Here is a 12,297-nt window from a genome sequence, read left to right on the forward strand (position 1 = left end):
AGATGCCTGACACTGGTAGTGTAGATGGTAAGTTTCCTGACAGGAATCTGCATCTCCAGAACCCAGCAGAGAGCCAGGGCTATGTCAGGGATCTCAGCTATTTGTTGAATGAGATTATCATAGACTGACTTTGAAGACAAAATATATTCTGGACTAAGTCAGGCATTGTTATTACTACCCTAAGTGTACTTACTGAATGCTTTTTGGCCTTATGAATTTCTGATTCTGTGAATCAATTAGTTGTCTTGAGAGAAGCCCTAGCATAGCTTCCAAAACTGGAATAACCATTAACAGTGAAAGAAATAAAAAATTCTTTTTCATTTGTCATTCATTAAGACATATGATAAGTTACACAGTGGAATCACATGTAATTCATTCCTCCATCTGATTTGAGAAGCAAAATGAAGCATTATCTTGTTCTACATATAGAGATAATATTTTATCTGCATCTCATAGACTAGCAAAATCCAACATGAATATATTCAAGGATACCATCTCTGTAATCATGCCACATGAGGAGCAGTTTAAAATAGCAAATAAAATAAAACCAGAGCACTCCACGTCCTTATCAAATGAAAATCACATACAAAACCCCTTTTTCTTTTTAACTTCAGCTGAAGGGACCAAAAATAAATCACTGCATCTTCTCTGATGGTGATTAGGGCGTCATCAGGCACAGAGAGAGAATGCGCAGCATGGGACCCCCATCTGACAGTCCCTGCGGCACAGCACGCATCCAGAAGGAAACTCTTTTTGTCAGGCCAAAGCATCAGCTTGCTCTGCATTCTCTGGCTGCAGATATGTGTAGAAGCCATCCTGGAGAACAGAGGGAAATCCACTAAACAGTTATTATCTTTCTGGCTTTCGAAAATTCTCCTTCCCATCAGTGCATGGATAAGACCTTTCTTGCTCATGACGAAACTATTAGCATGAACCAGTTCATCAGTATGGACTTGGCTGCCAAAAGCCTGGGGATAACAGGGTGCACCAAGTCACGTGAGGCTTGGAGTCTGCTACCCAGTAGCAGGGCTCTCCTCTCCTCCCAGTCTCTCTCCCTAAATATGAAGATGATAATGGTGATGGTGGTGATGGTGATGATGGAGACCACACATGTTTCAAGCAATGTTGACCTTCATCCCAATTCTCATACTAATTATATGAGATAAATACTATTCTCCTCATTTTTATAAATTAGAAAACTTAAGCTTAGAAAGTTTAGATAACTGGCCTAATATCAAACAACTAGTATGGGGCTGGCTAGAAACTTGAGTCCTATTGGTCTGAATGAAGAGTCCCAACCCACCAGGACATATGCCTCATGCAGTATGAATCTCAGCAGTATGCCTCAGGAAAAGGACTTTGTGGTCAGAGAGAAGGGGTGGGCTTCTATAGGGCCTGAGACCATCTCTGTTTTCTCTCCATTCTCCCCAAAGCCCCATTTCACTAGTGTCTTCCCTACTCTCCCCTGGAATTTTGACTGTTGCTTTTTAAATAAGATAGTACTGAAACACTAGTGTTCGATTTTGTTGGGGAACTGGCCCAAGGACTGAAGAGACATGTCTACTACTCCACTTGTTGTCTTAGAACATAGTTCATCCTGGAACAATGGAAGGTTCCTGGCAGACACGATGGCAGAGAATACTAAAAGCAGATGTGTTGGCTCTTTGTTATTATAGAACCCAAATTGGATAATATTAATAATGATGATAATAATATTTGTTGAGAATTTACTCTGTGACTGCCCCTGTCCTAAGCACTTTACATGTGTTAACTGACTTCTTGCTCACGGGTGTTTCACTATTGCTTTTGGGTGAGGTGGTAGATATATCTTTTATTCCCTGGTTTTATGATACAGTTGTTGAAACTTGCCTTAGCTACTGAAACCCCTAGTTAAACTATTCCAAGTATCACTTGACATTACAAGAATTTGAAAATTGTGAACCTGCATTTCCCCTAAGGTTGGCAAAGTTTCCAAGGGGCAAGTCTACTCCAGCAAGGAACAAGCTCAGAACCAAACATTTTATGTTTTCCTTACTAACTTCAAGTTTGATTCACAAAACATAACCCAACTTACCCAATGAATTCTGCCCATTGCTTCAGAGTCTATCTTCATGAAAAGGTGTTCTATTTCTTCAATGCTCAACAGAAGAAAAAAAATATGCTTATATGTGTTACAGGAGTAAACTATTCACTGGATTGCTGGGGGAGGGGATACAAAAGGAAAGAAAATCTTCATGTTTCCAATTTATGAATTTTATATTTAAAAATGCATCATATTCAAAGATCTCTGGAATGCGTGTTCCAAAAACATTAATAGGATGATTAATTGGAATTCAGCACTGACATCGAAATTCTTCCCCAGTGGAGACTGGGGTGTCTGGAACTTCTATTTTGAAAGGAAGCCCCAATTAGCCTGAGGAGCTGCACGTGTCTCTGTGCTTGTGCCCCTGGGAGGTCATTCTCCACCCAAGTCAGTTCTGGCCAAAAGGCTGGACTCTGTTTAGGGGCTCCACTTTGAGATAAACAGCAAAGCAAGTTCTTAGGACAATGGCTAGCATCCTAAGTGACTAAGAATAGTCACTTGGGTATAGCTGAAGACAAAAAGATCAGCAAATCATGATAATTATTTTCAAGTACTAGAAGAATTATTCTGTGGGAGAGGGAGAGTATAGATTTCCTCTGTGTCACTGTAGCAGGCAGGGTATAAGATGGACCCAGTGATCCCTGCCACTTGGTATTCATAGCCTTGAGCAGATTGCTTGGAACCAGCATTGAGGATATGTCACTTCTGGGGTTAGGTTATATAAGACATAGCTTCTGTCTTCTTAGTAGGCTCTCTTCTTGGCTGGCTCTGATGAAGCCAGAAACCATGTTTTGAGCTGCTGTATAGAAAGGCCCATATGGCAAGGAACTGAGGGTAGCCTCTGACCAATAGCCAGCAAGAAACTGAGGCCTTAGTCCAACAACCTGTAAATAAGCAAACCCTGGCAATGGTCTCATGTGCTTAGAAGCAGGGCCTTCCCCACTCAACCTTTCAGATCAGGCCCCAGCTGTAGTCACCACCTTGAACTAGGCCCACGAGACACTCCAAAGCAGAGAGTCTAGCTAAGCCATGACTGGATTCCTTACTTACAAAAAATGGTGAGATAATAAATGCATATTGTTTTAAGCTACTAAGTTTGTGATAATTTATTATGGTGCAATGGATCACAAATACAGTGTCTCAAAAGAATAGAAATTGGGCTAGTGGGTAGAATGTCAGGAAAAACCAATTTCAACTCATAAAGGGAATAAAAGGTTCTAAGGCCAGAGCTCTCCAACCTTGAAATGGGTTGCCTTATAAGACAATGAATTTTCTTTAGCCGAAAGCATTGAAGTGTGCTGGCTCATGACTTATCAGAGAAGAGAATTTAGCATTGAGGAAGTTATATACAAAGTGACCACTAAGGTCTTTTTATATTCCATAATTCTATGGTTTCAGGAATGCATGTAGAAGGCAGCTTCAAACAGAGAAAGTCAGGTTACATGTCTATTTGGGGTACTGATATGTTAGCTTTTCTTTTATAAGTCCCAGAGGAGTTGCCTTTGTGCTGTAAATGACAGTGAACTGGAGAAAACACAATGATGACTGGTTTTCAAGACACCAGGGCATTTCCTCTTGGCAAGTCAATACCCAGAACAAGTGAAAGGGTCATAGGTAAAGACCCTAGCTTGGAACTAAGCACAACCCTGGGTCCCTCAAAAACATGCTCAGCTGGAGACACCTGACACTCTTGGGTGTGGCTGACAGCACAGACCATCATGACAGCTAGAGAACACCATATGTAACAAATATTTTTGGAATGTTTTGAAATGAATGTCCAAACAAAACTACACACCCAGAGGAATAGCCTCAAGAAGAGTCTAGGATCAGAAATGAAATAGTAAACAGACAATCTCAAAATAAGAGCAACACTGCTGGGTTTAGGCTGCCCACTAGGACCAGCCCTGCCACCATGGAGTAGAGCCTAGAAGAGCTGTGAACACACCTGGACACCTTGGAGGCTGGGCAAGGTGACATCAGGCAAAGGCCATGCAGCATGGTGAGTCATGGTGGGCATAGGTCCTCGGGCAGGGCCATCAGATGGGCTGTATCTGGTTTTACTGAACTGTGGCTCTGCCCAGAGAGACCCAGCTTCCTTCCTCTACCCCAGAGCTGAGGAGACCCACTGCCTTCTCAGCATGGTTATTAGGACACTTGGGAACATTGAAATACTTCCTCCACATATTGTCACTTGTTGAAGCAAAACTGATTGAGCACCAATGATATGCCAAGCCCTGTGCAGGTGCCTTCCTGACATTCACTGTCTAGCGGGGTCACAGATGAGCAAACCAGTAATGTAACACAAAATGATAAACTCTGTGTTACAGGGAACTGCAGACCACTCTTAGGGTAAAAGGAGTGGCATATAACTATTTCTAGGGATATATGATAGACTCCTTCAAGTCCATGATGGCTGTACTGCCTTAAGTCACTCATTTACTCAGCAACACTTACTGGGCACTTGTATGTGCCGGGCAAGATGCTAAATTCTGGGACCATAAAGAAAATCAAGCTCCAGAGAGAGTTATGACTCAGGGGAAAAATGGAAGGAAAGTGTTCTGGGCAAAGGGAACAGAACACGGAATGATATAGAAATGGGAAAATAGGCCTCCATTTTCCTGTTTCTCAAGGGAACCACAGGGTTTTTTGTTCTGGGGAACTGAGCCCCACTCCCCTAGATTCCACCTATATTTGAAGTATCTTATACAATAAGCTTTTCCTGAGTGTTAGTGCCTTCTCACTTTTGGGTCATTGGGTTTTGACTAAAGCAACATTTCTTAGGTAAAGCAAAGGAGGTACAATTGTTTCTGGTTATTAGCAAGTACTACCAGCATGAGAAACTCTACAGTAATGGACAGGGTATAGGGGTATTAGATGTATTTTTAACTGTTCTTCCTGACTAGCAGAATACCCAACCTTTAACTGGACACCCATTGCCCTAGAATAAAGGCCACATTTACCTGCCTCCTTTGCAGCTAGATATGTGATTAATTCTGACCAAAAAAGTTGAAAATGCCATGGGCAGTTTCCAGGATCTGTCCTTAAGAGGAAGGAGTGAATCTTTTTTGCTACTTCCACATTTCTGCTGCCTGGAATGAGGCATGTTGGCTGAATCTGAGCAGCCATCTTGAGCTATGACGACAAATCCATATGCTAAAGGTGGGAGACCAGCTAAGTGGGAGCTAAATTTGGTTCTGATGATTTCACAAAGCTTCTTGACCCTCTGACTTTTTACATGAGGGAGAAAAAAACTTGTCTCCATTCAACCTTCATAGTTGAATGGAATTTTTTTTTTCGCTGCAGGTGATATTAAGCATTAGCACCAGACCATAATTTGAATCCAAATCTGTTCCTTAGTAGCTGAGGAGCTTGAGGCAAGTTATTCAGATTCTTTGACCTTCTGTTCTCTCACCTATGAAATAGTAAGAATGCTTTCTGAATAGTCCTGGTCTGCTATTCCAGAGACTGGGAATATAAAATATATGAAGATCCTAAGACAGTGTGGGTACACAGTCAAAAATCAGTAACTGTCTGATAAATAAGTGAAGAAAGAAATGGTTTCATTCCTCATGATGTATGTACTGGATACAATTTAGCTAGTGCACACTGACCCAAATAACTGCGTCATCTCTCCTCATCTCCCCCTCCCACACAGGTTTCCCTGGATGTGTGGCAGGCATCGTGCTGGCTGTTGCCTCTGTGCTTCGGAAAGTGCTGCTTCCTCTCTGTCCCTCAAAACTCAGCCCAAGGCTCATCTCCTCCAGGAGAGCTTCCTGACATCCTGGTCTGGTTTATATGCTCCCATAGCACCCAGGCTTAACTCTAGGGTGATTCGGACCTCCCAAGGGCAGGGACCATATTTTGACCAACTTAGTATGCCACAAAAGCTAAAACAAAGCCTTAGCAAATACTTACTAAGTACATATTGCCCCAGTAAACATGTATTGAACAAATGAATGAGAGGAAAAGGGAATGAGTAGATAGATAACTAGACTGGCAGACACTCTAAAAATATAGGTAATTAGACATCTTTGGTTAAGAGGGTCTGCGACATTGGTAAAACATCTAAATGGGTGCTAGTTAATGAGCATGTTCTCCATAGCAGAAAAACATTAATCACACCTAAGCTTCCCCTGTAGCCATTGATACCCAGGGCTTTGCACCTTAGAAGGAAGGGGCAGTTGGGAGCCTCATCAAACTATGGTCTGACAATGGTGAGGTTTTTTTTGGTCCCATGGTGTTTTCTTTTTCTTTTTTTGTTCATACGCCAAGGGCGAGATCATAGACCTCTACCTTCAATGTTACTTTTTTATAGTTGAAGATATAATCCTGAAACCTTAGTTAATAGAGCCTAAACAGTCTCTCCTTTCATAATATGTATTTTATCCTACAAATGCAACCCTGTTCATTGCTATTGTCTGGACATGAGTGTCCCTCCAAAATTCATATTTTGACATCTTAACCCCCCAAGATGATGGTACTAGCAGGCCTTGGGAGGAGCTTAGGTCATGAGCATGGAGCCTTCAGGAGGGATTTGTGCTGTTATAAATGAGACCCCAGAGAGCTTACTTGCCCAATCCTACCATGTGAGGATATAGCAAGAAGTCTCAACCCGGAAGAGGGTCCTCACCCAACCATGTTGGCACCTCATCTCAGACTTCCAGCCCCTAGAACTGTAAAGAATATGCACTTACTATGTGTAAGCCCCTAGTTTATGGTATTCTGTGGTAACAGCTTGGGTGGAGTAGACATGCATGAAGATTTCACATTCTGGGCTAATAACTGGGCTTGCCAAGACAACAGAGAGAATGTTTAAAGTATTTAATTTCCATACAGCTTGGGGATGGGAGAAGTGCCCAAACCCTTTGGAAACAACCCATATAATATTTCAATCAGGGATTTAACAAGAACCTTTTTTTCTAAAAAGTTTCTAAATATATTGTTGGTCTAGTACGCTAAGTGTAGACCGTTCAAAATAAATTGGATGGCCTTAACAGAAATCACAGTCTGGCGCTGAGAGTGATCTCTTAGATAGATCAGTCAAGCCTAATTGGTTCCTATGGTTAAAGTTGTAACTGTGGTTTCCATGATCCAACATTTATAAACTCATTTACTTTATTCTGTGATTTTATATTCTGCTTCATTATGCACTTTAAAGTTTCCATATCTAGCAGCTGTCTTCCCCTCTATCTATACTCCTAGGAGGAAAAACAATCATTAGTGTGGACATAGTTGCACTGTGTTTCATCTAGGAGCAAGAAGTCAAAGAATTGAGTGTCTAATTAGATTTACCTAAATTCTGTAAATTTCTAACATGTTATATCTTTTGTTCATTTCTCTGATGCATTCACAATCTGTTCCCAATTTCATTATGAAGTGACAATTAAGGAGAACTTATTCTTTCTTGCTATTTTACAGAAATTAAAAGGATTATACTTTTCACTGAAAAATCAACCATCAAAAAGAGAATCAAATTATCCAGGTAAATATTTAGAAAGCTCACTTAGTCAATTCTTACCTAAAAGAGGGCATTTGAGTTCTGAAGCTCTTTGCAGGGTCATTTGATTTTCAATCGCATCAGACAAAAAAGAAAATAAATTAAAAACATATAATGTTTTTAAAATAAAAACATTATTTTTAATAAATTAAAAACATATAATAGCAATGCCCATAATGCAAGTTCTGGGAACCTAAAATTTTACTCTTTATGAGGCCAACAAGGTAGCTGAGTGTCCAAATAATATTTAATATCCCAACCCTCATTTTTCCTTGTCTCTACTCTAATTCAATGGATCCTTTGACCTTCAAATCTAGGGTACAATTGGCTCTACTAGGCTGGAAGGAAGGAAGAGGTGGCAAGGAGGAGAAGAGATGATAGTCATGGTCTTGGAAGAGAAAAGATCAGGAACTGGACTAAAATAAGAAAAGGAAGACTGACAATATTTTGCCACATCACATTCCAAAGGCTCTATGTTCCTTGTCAGGGGTCCTGTGTACTCAAATGCATTCTGACGTTTCCCTGCTTCCTATCCCACCTCACCTAGACTGAGCCAGGAGGAGGCCTTGGGAGAACTCATCTGCTGTCTTTTTCTGGCACTTGGTGCTCTTAGTGGTAGAGAAAATGGTTATCATTCAGTTTGAGCTGTCCTCAGCTCAATAAGATTGCCGGAAGATGCCTGCTTCTCACCTCCAGACACTTAGCCACTGTTTCAACAATATGGCTCTTATAAATGAAAATTGTAAACTTCTGGCTTAGAACTAATGAATACTGTCACCAGTGGGTAAAGCCAAGTTAAGCCCTGATATTCTCACATCATTTCATGAGGCCCAAGGAAAAAAGCCAAGAAATAAATTGGCTATTTCTCCACTAGGGTTATCTTCTGAAATGTCTGTGTGGTGGTGCCTTTATCATAAAACTCTGACTGACACCAAAGCTATTGGGAACTCCACCAATTGGTAAAACTGAAGCACCTTTCAAATTCTGTCTTGAATGATCCCCAAAATAATTTTTAACTTGCTTTTACTGAGGAACAAAATTGGAAACCTAGCTCTAGAATGGGAAAGCACCACATCTGAAGTTCCTACTTAAAATTTCTCTTTGGGGCTCTTCTGTCAAGACCTGAACTCCTGAGATAACATTTAAAAGAAGATCTCAACAATATTCAATCAGCTGTGAGAGAAGATTCCATCAAACTGAGGGGCCTCTTACCTTAACAGAAGCCATTACCACAAAACAAATTCAACATTTTCTTACACTAAACCCTCTTCAGCACTCAAAAAAGCAGGTGAGAGTACACCAAACTCACACACAGCACATAAGAGAAAAAGGTACTTGAGTCCTAACCAGAAGACAGAGACTTAAGAGCATGTGACTTCTTATTCTGCACCCTGGATGTGAATTCTAGAGGGAAAAACAATTTTTAAGGCTCTGAAAATTATTTCCCTTAAGGCTGAAAAATTATGGTGAAGAAATGGTATTTCAATTTTTCACATTTTTCTGAGTCTTCACAATTCTAAATATACAATATAAATACTTTATGAGTTTATATGTTACATAAGACATTTCTATCCTTAAACTAACAAAGTGACTCTAGATTTGTGCAAAGCAATCGAAATGTATTTCATATATTACTCTTATTGCAAACTTCTACCTTTCTACCACCCCACAATGTCTTTTTGCCTGGCTTCAAAATCCCCTGAAATTTTACACAGTGAGAATTATGTTCATTAACTGTCTTATTATGAGTAACTGACCTTGCACTTTCCTCTACCTCCATTACTAAAAAAGAACAAACAACAAAAAATTGCCCTGCCTCTCAGGAAGGGCTTCCCAATCCAGAAAAGACTAACTCAGCTTCTCTCCATAAATTTACTAGAAATGCTGCTGAGAAAGTGGGCTGAAAGCCATCATTAATGATTGTAATGAAGGGGCCTGAAATTACAATTTCTAGAGCCAGTGTGTTTATAGAATTTATAAAGGGTTTTGCAATACTTTTCACTTAAGAATAAAATTTGACCTCCCTTGTCTAAACATTCAACCTGTATGTCTAAAAAGGACATAGAGATGGCCCATGGGCATATGAAAAGGTGCTCGATGTCACTAATCATCATATAAATACAAATGAAAACCACAATGAAATACCACCTCACACATCAGAATGGCTATCATCAATAAATCAACAAGCAACAGTATTGACAAGGATGTGGAAAAAGGGAACCCTTGTGTACTATATGTGGGAATGCAGACTGGTGCAGCCACTGTGGAAAACAGTATGGAGATTCCCCCAAAATTTAAAAAAGGAAGCTACCTGTGACCCAGTGATTCCACTTCTGGGAATATATCCCAAGAAACCTGAAACACTAATTTGAAAGAATATAGGCACCCTTATATTAATTTCAGTGTTATTTATAATCACCAAGATTTGGAAGCAGCCAAGTGCCCATCAATGAATGAATGGATAAAAAAGTTGTGGTACATTTACACAATGAAATATTACTCAGCCATATAAAAGAAGGAAATCTTATCCTTTGTGACAGCATGGATGGACCTGGAAAGCTTTATACTAAGTGAAATAAGTCAGAGAAAGACAAATACCAAGTGGTTTCATTCATATGTGGAATCTAATGAACAAAATGAACTATCAAGCAAAATAAAGATGGACTCATAGACAGAGAGCAGTCTGACTGCTCTCAGTGGTGGGGAGAGTTGGTGGGCTGGGTTGAGGGAAATAAATGAATAAATTCAACCTAAAATTCTCCCTTCCCACCTTCTTTTCACCAGAGCCATCCCTTCATCTCTAACAAATGCCCTACCCTACTTTGCCTCCTACTCACACCATGACACACCCACAGGCTCCAGAACGTTCTTAGGTTTACTCTTTGTTACCCTGGGCATTCTATTCCACCTTTGCCTCCTGGCTACAAACATATCTCCTTCCTGCCTCCCCTATTCCCACTGTTACCAAACAGGTGTTGGGCCTGGAGCAGATCTGCCTCTGGCCAGCCTGTAGTATGTGGGTTCTTGACTTTGTGCAGGAAAGATTTCATAACACCAGCCCAGGTGATTTTCAGTATGTTTATTAAAGCTGGGGACAGTGAAACAAAGGAAGGACTTAAGGAAGAAGAATCAACAGGAGAGCCAAGGAGGAGTTGCTGTTAGCTCACTGAGAACTCAGAGAAAAGGAGGTCTTGGGGGAAGGATCAGGGCATTAGCCCAGGACAAGCTGCCACTGCCCACTGCTTCCCTGGTTGCAAGTTTCACAGGGTCCCTTAGAGTTCAGGAAAAAGACAGCAGAGATATAAGGTGTGGGCATGCTCTAGTGAGAGCACTGTGGACACTGTGGGTCCTTTGTCTTGAGGCTTCTTCTCTTTGTTTGGCCTGCAGGAATCCTAGGGGAGGTCTCAGGGAAGGGTTGTAACAGAATATTCGTTAGCTTTTCAGGTGTGTCCTTTAATATACTGATTCATCAAAATGTGGATGTAGATGGGTCCAGATTATCTTCTGCTTAGTTTCACTTTTTAAGAACATAATTGAAGATGGGCCAGGATCTAGGCATTCTGTCCCTAGATAGTCTGGAATGTGTCCAAACGATTTGCTCTTAAGTGTCCTTGGTTAGGGAACAAAACCTTGTGATTCACGAAGTCACTGTAGATTGTTCACATCATTTGGCCTCGTTCAATTATTTCGTCTCAGTTTCCCTTATTCCACTTGTCAAGGAATTTCCCTCGCTTCTTACCCTCCTATGTCACCACATCCACAAAAATAAGGGCATGGGAGAAAATTAGCTACAGAAGATTTTTCTGGCTTGCACCACACCACTATGTTAACTAAGTCTCCATTTCACTTCAGAAGTGGGTTCTCAAATCCCACAGACCTCATCAAATTTTCATATGTTATGGCCAAAAGTGAAAATCCAATGATTATTAGCCAACTTCTTTTCAAAAGGCAACCATATAAATTTGTTTTGGGGAAACACAGCTACAAAACAGAGCCATTGTGCTTTTCCTCAAAAAATATAAACCAGGCCTTCACATAATTGCATGTTTTCAAGGCAATTTTGGAACACAAAGCAGAGAAAACATATGTCCCTACTGGGTACTCCTGTGCTTGGCAGTGATAGAAAATTCCTAACTGCCATTAACAGTAAGTCATACTCTATCATGAAAAAGCTTGAATGCTTTGTTTTTCTACAAATAAAAACAGAGAGAGAAGCCTGACCATTTTATCTCCAAACTGTCATTGCTATAGTAACAACCATAAATAATTCAGCACATAATTGTGGCGTCAGTTTTTGAAGTTATTGTCTATTGCCCAGCAATGCACTTGTCTTTATTGAAATGCAATTTCATAGAAACCTACCTGGATAATTCTCTGATGTCCGGCGCGAGAGGGAATTCAAGGCGCTGTGGTTCTGCTGGTCATTGCATGGCAGACTCCCCAGAGCGGGTGGTTTTTATGATTGGAGTGGTTTTCCCATAAGGGTTCATTTGCCTGCTGGGTGCTTATTTGCAATGAGCTCTCTTACAGTTATAGCCCTACATCTCTTTGCTTCTCTCTGTAAAAGTCTCCTCAGTCAGGATGGCTTAGAGATAACTTCATGTGCATGACAAGGGAATTGACTAATTAATTGAATACAGTAACCTTTCAAAAATCTGTTCCTTGAGTGGCTGTCTCTATAGCTTCAAAAAATGGATGGATATAATCCTACGTATAT

The 12,297-nt window shown here is 40.5% G+C and overlaps 1 long non-coding RNA gene across 1 annotated transcript in view; it reads right to left on the bottom strand.

The window, feature by feature from the left end:
* Positions 1-215: 215 nt before the first annotated feature.
* The window catches only part of LOC118980531 (uncharacterized), a 28,263-nt gene continuing 16,181 nt past the window's right edge, over positions 216-12,297 (bottom strand). The window contains exons 2-3 of the long non-coding RNA XR_005065117.1: positions 7,602-7,630; positions 216-816 (exon numbers count right to left, since the gene is read on the bottom strand). This is a non-coding gene — a long non-coding RNA (uncharacterized LOC118980531). The remainder of the gene's footprint in view (positions 817-7,601; positions 7,631-12,297) is intronic.

Source organism: Sturnira hondurensis, unplaced genomic scaffold (genome assembly GCF_014824575.4).
Source record: "Sturnira hondurensis isolate 20B ecotype Veracruz unplaced genomic scaffold, ASM1482457v3 Scaffold0022910, whole genome shotgun sequence".
Classification (NCBI taxonomy): domain Eukaryota; kingdom Metazoa; phylum Chordata; class Mammalia; order Chiroptera; family Phyllostomidae; genus Sturnira; species Sturnira hondurensis.